This window comes from Pinus tabuliformis, chromosome X, assembly GCF_031772625.1.
Source record: "Pinus tabuliformis cultivar Carrire ecotype Pingquan chromosome X, CPIR1, whole genome shotgun sequence".
In the NCBI taxonomy this organism is placed as follows: domain Eukaryota; kingdom Viridiplantae; phylum Streptophyta; class Pinopsida; order Pinales; family Pinaceae; genus Pinus; species Pinus tabuliformis.
The window spans coordinates 1,167,648,665-1,167,657,397 of record NC_142308.1 but is presented as its reverse complement, the minus strand read 5'-3'; positions in this window follow the sequence as shown (position 1 = coordinate 1,167,657,397).

Here is an 8,733-nt window from a genome sequence, read left to right as displayed (position 1 = left end):
CATCCATGCTTGCGTTGATACAACCCAAACTCAAGGAGCATCCTTGCGAAGAGGATAGGCTCACAGTGGCTTCTTGTCTCAAAAAGATCACGACTTTAACATCGTCACTACTGGCTTACAATAATGATATCATGAGAGAGGTATCGCAACTGATAGTAGAAGCCCTTCAGGGGTTGAACAACGTCAAGCTCCCTACCTTCTAGAAATGGTGCAGAATTTTAAAACTCATGGTAGATTTTGGCTTTTGCACCATTATGTTGAATTTGCAATGTGACGACTTAATCTTTCAGTTACTCCAAAGCTTTTACACCAACATTACATCATCTCATCCAGACTGTCTAAAAACAAGCATGCAAAAGATTGTGTCCATGTTCTTAGAAGTAGATGCTGACATATGCAAGATACTAAGATCCAAATTGTTGACCTTTTGGAGGAAGGAATCAATGGAATCACCAGTTGCCTATGATCTAGTCAAGAAGCTGGTTGATCCGAACTTAAACGGGAACCCAGAAAATTACAGATATAATCTTAAATAAAAAGTTGCAGCAGAAATAACACTTCATTTCATTAATATCAAATACTGAAATATGCTTATAAACAACATGGAAATAAGACTAGCTCGGGCGATGATAGCTTATCTCTGAGAAGAGATGTGGCAGCTACATGCCTTTGAACCATGTTACAATGAGGCTTAGAGTCATATTTATTATTTATAAACAATGTAAAACCCTAAACATCCAAAATCCTAACCCTAGGAGATGAAGTGCCAAAACTATGAGCCTCGTTTGGGTAAATTGGTACACCAACTTCCCAGGGTCGTAACTTTGGCATACAATCTTTGTTTGACGTGCAAAATATGTCGCCAGAAAGATCTATCTGAGGAATACAACTTTCGACTGACCAAGATTGGTTATCTTACAAAAATAGCCCTGGTTTTCCCAAAAAATGTCATTTAGGGCCTCAAAATGGCTCTGGAAGTTCAGGACCCAGAAAGCTACCAAAAATAGTAAATTGTGGTACAATTAAGGAAACTGAAAATCTGAAAGGGACAATGGTGAGGGTCCCAATGGAATAGGAGGGTGGCCACCAATATCAACTTGGATCATTGGTCAGGAAAAACATAAAATTTCTCAGAAAGGTGCTGACTAGGAAGGAGTTGAGAAGGATTGATGGAGGAAAAAAGAAAAAAACCTACAGCAAGAATTAACTAAGGAGGAGAGGACTATGCTTTATCTGTAAAAGACCTTGGGCACCTAACCATTCATGTATAAATGATAGGAAGGTGTCAACAAGTACAGAGCAAGAGGAGATTCTACATAGAATGAGAAGCTCTCTATAGTTGGATCTATTGATTTCTAGGATGGTGAGCAGAAACATGATATTATTCAGGGAGACTTGCAAGATGACAAGCATTCAGAAGTGCATGAGGAAATCCTACCTAATTGTGCTGATAAGGTAGAATCCTATACAATTAAGTCCATAGGTATCTGGGCGGGTGTCCATAAAGAATATGAGAAATCAAGTATAGATAGTAATCCACCAGTGCATCTATGTTTAACAACTGGAGAAGATGAACAACAGATTGTCTTCACAAATGTGGGAGACCAGGAAAACTTGAGTGAGGATTCAACAATAATGAATCATCATGATCAGCATGATAGACATAATGTGTAGTATGAGCCATTCCCAAATATTCGGTCAAAGGCTCAAGTTGAAGTTGTGGACATGGGGCATCCGTTGAAAACGGGTAAGAAAACATTCAGTGGCGCACCAAAATTGCTCGTAGAGGACTTCTGGGGAAACATAATGAATTTCAAGACATATCTTATGATGTTGAAGCAGAGAGTCCGGATAGCCAGAGACATTATCTTACAGGAGAACAAAAAAATTAAGGATCTGATAGGGGTATGTGTTGGGTCAGCAGCCAAACTATCTAGTGTAGAGGAATGTCTCAAGTCCCTCACTAGGACACATGAGGAATACAATTGGGAGTTCTAGAGCAGCCCTCTACAAGAGTACATAGATAAGGCTTGTAACACTACCAACCTACCTTTATACATTGGGGATAACAGAGCAAAGTTCTACAAATTGATCATGTTGAGGGATCAGGTGGAGTAGCATGAGTTTAGCTTCAGGCAACATTAGCGTGGTAGACTTATTCCATGTGTAGGCATTCATGCATTATATCCTTCCCACAAGATAGATTGGCGAGAGATTATGAATTGGAACTCTATTGATGGGATACTCTTAGCCAAGCACATATTGCAGTTTGGGCCCTTAAGCACATGCAGTGATGGAGAGCTGAGATGGTATCATAAGCCACAGGTCCCAAGACGTAGGTGGCATTGGGATTCAGGTGAATCTATCGAGGGAAAGATTGGCTAGAGGATCATTTGGGATTTAGGTATTGAAGGATCCATTTAGTATCATTTAGCATGGAGGCATGGAATAACACACTAGGCTGCATGGGATCCTAGTATCAATGTCTAGATGCTTCTATTATGGATAGCAATGGATTGCTTAAGGGAAAACAATCTTTGGGTGGGAGGGTTTGTAATATTCCATTTTCTAGATATGGTCCAAATGCACAGAATCTACCCATGGTATTTTCCTTCTTTTTTCGAGGTAAAATAATAAAATAAAGTTTCTAAAGAGTCCATCAAAACCTATAAAATGGGGTAGGAGCTAGGCATTGGGATCTTCTTGAGTTTTTCATGCTATTGTTTTTTGTTTAGAACTTGACAAGGCCAGTTCTATTTCGATACCAGGGATGAAAACCCCATGGGTTCCAGTTTGATCCCAGGGAAAAAAACCCCGTGGGTGAAATTGTCTGGTGGATCCATTCAAGGTCCATGTTTGTGCTTCAGTTTCTTTAAGTTCTCGGTCGATGGGCATTCATACATACCACAGGCATGGGCTTTAGTATGTCTTGTGTGGGCATGTAACTTTGTTTATAGTTATATACATAAATAAGAGGCTCCATTATCAAATGTGTTTTGTGCTCGATGTTCTTACTACAAGAATTTAATTAGAACACAAGAGTATATTAAATCTTTTAAAAATTCCGATATTTGGGATTTACCAAAAAGTAACAATGGATACAGCTAGAGAACTTAATATCGAAGAATATGATAAAAAAACAAATCACAAATTGTGAAACACCTAATTAATTAAGGTGAAATGTTCAATGGGAAAGAAAATCCGACACCATCCAAAAATGGTAAAGAAAAACATAAACATAGACATTCTTGTCCTTTCAATTCCAAAATTGACAAATTACTTTCAACGAACATAGCAAAAAAATAAACACGCTACTTCATATAATTATATAATATAATTATATATACAATACTAGTGAAAAATATAATATACATACACTCCGTTTTCAGTTTCATATTAAAAATTATATTTAAAGTAAATTATATATTTTTGTATATAATTTAAAATCTATATATATATTAAATTATAAACTTTTATATATAATCTAATCTGTTTGAAAGACTCAAAGATACATGCCATTTTATTTATTTTAAATATCTAATATTAAATTATATAATACAATTTATTTTTATATAAATTAATTAGTTTATCATGTATTTTATAAATTTAAAATGTTATTTATTACGTATTTTATAAATTTAAGATGTTATTTGTTATTTAATAATGGTTATAGTAATTTTATAATTATATTAAATACGAATTGGTAAATATAGATTTAAAAATGTAAAACAATTGATATTAAAAATTTCACTCATTGAGAGTACAAAAATATTAATGATACTTAATCATAAAATCATTTTTTCTAAAAAAAAATTAATTTATAATATTGAGTAAAAAACCACAATCATTATCATAATCATGATCATGATCGTCATCAAAAGTAAGAGAGTACAAAAATATTATTGATACTTAATCATAGAATCATTGTTTTCTAACAAAAAAAATTAATTTATAATATTGAGTAAACAATCACCACCATCAAATAAAACATTATTAATTTTATAATTTATCTATATCTATTTTTTGAAATAAATATTGAAAATTTAAAAATAAAACATTATTAATTTTATAATTTATCTATATCTATTTTTTAAAATAAATATTGAAAATTTAAAATATTTTACTAATTTTAATGAGATATAATTTTTTAACTTTAATTTTTTTTTTGGTCTTTTTTGCCGAAAATAAACTTTTAAGGTTGTGTGTAACCATAAATGGGAAAAACATGCTTATCCTAATTTTTTTGTGTTTAAATTATGATTTTTAATTATTAATTTTAATATTAAATATAAATGGGTTATTAAAATTTGAAAGCAAAAAAATAATTATAAATATTTTTATAATATTAATTTTTTAATAATATTAATTTTGTACTTTCAAAGTAATATTAGTAATTAGTAGGTAATTTTTGAAATAATAGTTTGTGATATTTATATTTTGTACAAAAATTTGTTTATGTAACGAGAATTTATTTTCCATGAGAACTATGAATTTAATTTATATGGTATTGATTAATAAAAATTACAATATGAAAATGCCATTTTTTTCCTAACATAATTTTATATTTTTTAATAACCGAATGATCAGGTTTTTTTTTCATGTGCTTCTTCAGTAAAGGCTTTCAGCCTGCAGTCTTACCATACCTTCTCTGGAACCAACCTGTCACGCCCCCAGGCTTACGGTAGTCTTTCAACCGCTTATAGCGAGGTGCAGCACCACCGAACACTTTCTTTTCACCAATTCTTATGTTCATAGACTACGCCTAACCATTAGTATACTTAGTTTTTTTTTCGCAACCAAGCATTATTATGTTTCCTTTATATCAATGAACACCCATACACATTCATTATCATCAACAATTATACATGAAGAACACAATTGCACAGTATAAAGGGAGGGGCAACTCCCTAAACAATGGGTCTGCCCGAATACAATTTATGATACAACTTTACAATGTTCCAAAGCTTTACAAGGATACTTGGGAAACACCATGTTTCATACTTAGCCAATTTTACAAAGGCCACACCTTTGTGTGCTAACCAAAGTTCTTTGCCCAAGTTGGGTGGGCGCGCCCTCACACGAGCTGCCAACCTTACTCCTCAACCAAACTTCGTTTCGACTTCGTTTCGACGGGTGGGCGACCTACCCAAGTCTCCCTTCACACTTCTGCACGGTGGGCGGGCGACCTACTCGAGTCACCGTTCACCTCTATCGCGTTTCGCTTTGCACGCCACGCGAGCGACCCAGCCGAGTTACCACCCGCACCACTCGTCTGAACGATGGGTGCCTTCACCCGTGCCCTCACCTAATACAATCTCCATGTGAGCTCACCGTGTAAGTCTGCCCAAGAATGGGCGCATAAGAGCTGCGCCTCTTGCTGCTGCTCTAACACCTCTTCACACCTTTCCTTGTATCTATGAAGGACTTGCGTTCGAATGATGATCGAAATGCTCCAACATCGCATATAATATATATGCCTCCATGTGCGATCATGCCACCTCTTGGCCGACCTTCGTTTATGTTCAGCCAATGCCTTTTGTTTGCCTATTTGATAGGTCGGCCCATCGACCAATGCCCCAAACAACAATCCTTCGTCGTCGGCTTGCCAAGAATGAACGCCCTCGCTCATCCTTTATAAATGTATGACCGCTCTCCTCATTTTCGCACGTGCTCATGAGTCTTGCTCGGTCATCTTACCAACTCGTCCAACCGTGCGCTCTTTTGCCTTAGCCAAACCTTCGCACATCGCGTGGCAGTCGTGCCTCGGACCGCATGTCCTTACATCCTCCCCCACTTGAAATCATTGTCATCCTCGACAATCATGCCACCTTGGTAACCATCATGTTAAGATTTTCATATTCAAACAGTCTTATCCATGATATCAACTCTTCCGCATACTGCAAACATCCCTGCAACATATGTAGAACTACCATCTCCATCATGTCTCGTCCTGGCAACCATCTGTGACCAAGCTATCCATACCAAGGTATACACCCCATCGATATGTCATACATCAGAAGATCAACTTAATCCATGATCATAAACCATCTCGTCGTAATCTCCACATGTTGCTCCCCATTGTGGAAGGCTAGTCCCTCCATCTCAAGCTACATGCTTCTTGCAACATATCATGTTGACCTCATCATGTGTCGTCATCGTGTGAACTGCTGCCATCATACTCCAACATAATGTTAACACATCTCTGCACACTACACATCCCCATGTTTGAACTAGTTGGGTAGCTAATCTAGCTGTCACGTCCAAATCATGAGAGTGAACATCCTCATGCCATCATCAGATGTTTCTAAGAACATCCCGTCACATCCTCGGCTCGATCAAGAATCCATCTCCATACAAGTATAAGCCATGCTCAGGTCCATGAAATAGTCCTCATCTCATCTACAACATGCTGTCCATGATGTTCAGTGGTTAATTGAATACTTTATCATCTCAAAATAGGATATTAATACTTTATCAATCTCAAAATAAGATATTAAAAATTCATTGATTTTTAACTTAACAATTATAATTGGTTACTAATGAGTTGAAATCAAAATATATTTAAAATTTCAATTGTAAAATATTTTAAAATATATTTATAAAATCACATAATAATTAATATCGCTAAATATACATAAGCCTCTTGAAGTTTGAGGGTGCAATTGAAGGAAATAATAAAGAATGAAAGAAACATAAAAATAATATTTCTAAATATAAAAAGTACACAGAAATACATCTCTGGAAGATGGGGATTTTGAAGTTTGAAGATGGGGATTGAGGAAATAATATAGAAAAATATAAAATGTTACGCAACAATTTTTTTGATGTTTATGGTAAGGGATGTGGGTAAGGAATGAGAAGTAATAAAAACCATATAAAATTTATATTATTAGGTTTATGGGGTTTTAGATAAAGAGTGAATGAATGCATTGTTAAAATATTTTTTGCAATATATTATAGGTTTAAATCTTTTTAAATGTTAATTTAAAAAAATATTACTAAATGTTTAAAAAGTACACAAAAAAAAACCTTTTAAAATTTAAGAATGAGAAATGAACGAAATTATCCCTTCAAGTTTAAAAGTGAAAAGTAGAAAAAATAATAAAAACTCTCAACAAAATGCATTTCAATTTGTGAGAATAAAGATCCTAGTGGAAAAGATATTAAAACATAAAAATATTTTTTATATTTTATCTATTACTTTTGACAAAACGACAAAACGATGAAGAAAATAAAAGAAAAACATAAATAACATTTTTATATTTTCTCCATTATTTCTAAAATTAAGAAGACATATTTCTAAGGGTGCACGATGGGAGATATAGTAGATGATTTCTAAAATTAAGAAGACATATTTCTAAGGGTGCACGATGGGAGATATAGTAGATGACACAAAAATGTTTTCCGATAATTAAATATAAAATTGTTTCATTTTAATATTTAGAAATTTTATAAAACCAATAATATTATTATTATTTTTATATTTATATAATAGTTATTTAATTTTTTTTTAATAATTATATTACAAAATTAATATATATTTAATTTATTTTATAATTATATTTTAAATTTTTAACATAATAATAACTGAATTTGAAAATCAAAATATTAGATAATAAATTGGTGTAGAAGACTTTTTAATCTATAAAATAAAAGATTCAATTATATCTATTTAATAAAAATTACATACTCTACTTTTTTTAAATTTAGAAATAATAAAAAAATATACACTAATTAAGTCTTTCTTTTTATATATATAATTAAAAAGAATAATATAATATAATTATATATATAAAAAAATATCCATATTTTCGTTTTATCTAAATAAGCAATACTCTTTTTATATATATAATTAAAAAATTAATATAATATAATTATATATACTTAAAAAATCACCATATTTTTGTTTTATCCAAGTAAACAGTACTCCATATAAATTAAACCAACAACAGCTCTCACCTTGCCATTAATATATAGTTCAATCCAAATCTGAAAATAACTGTCTGCGGTTATTAAAAATGGAGTTGTTTATAGGAATTGTCTGGAGTATCAAAAGTGGTTGGAATCTGGGCAAAAAAATTCATTTTTTTTTTAGTGGAAATGGATTCAACACCGTCAAAAAATTTTACGACACCTAAAATTATGAATTTTAACCGCTTTTACTTCCATTTACAAAAATTCCTAACAGACTTTTTCAAAATATGACCACAATTCTATATACTTCTGTCACACTCCCATGTTGTACATATAAAGTAATTTTTTTTTTTTTTACGGTGTTATCTACCTTGCGTTAACTCTACATGCGTTCCACATTAATATTCCTTGTAAATACATTTCTGCAGCGTAATCTAAGTTTTGTTTCTATACACATGTATGGTTACACATATAATCTTAAACACTTATTTTTAACACATATTATTATGTTTTCATAATGGTTATAATGAATTATATTTACCGCCCGTTATACATACACCACTTCCAAAGGTTCGCAAATAAATAATCATTGATCAGTTGAATAAAGGCATAAACGTATTCAGTGGTTGTAAAACGAGACATATGCAATGCACAGTTTGCGTTGTCAACCTTAAATGGCGTATTTATGGCAACAGTTGTTGTGCTCTGGTTTTCATATCCCGAGATATCTGAAACTATGATACTATGTCCGGCCTTGGCATCGAGAACCAGCTGGCGATACCAGCGTCGTCCATTTGGATGGATAGACGGTCAGATGGC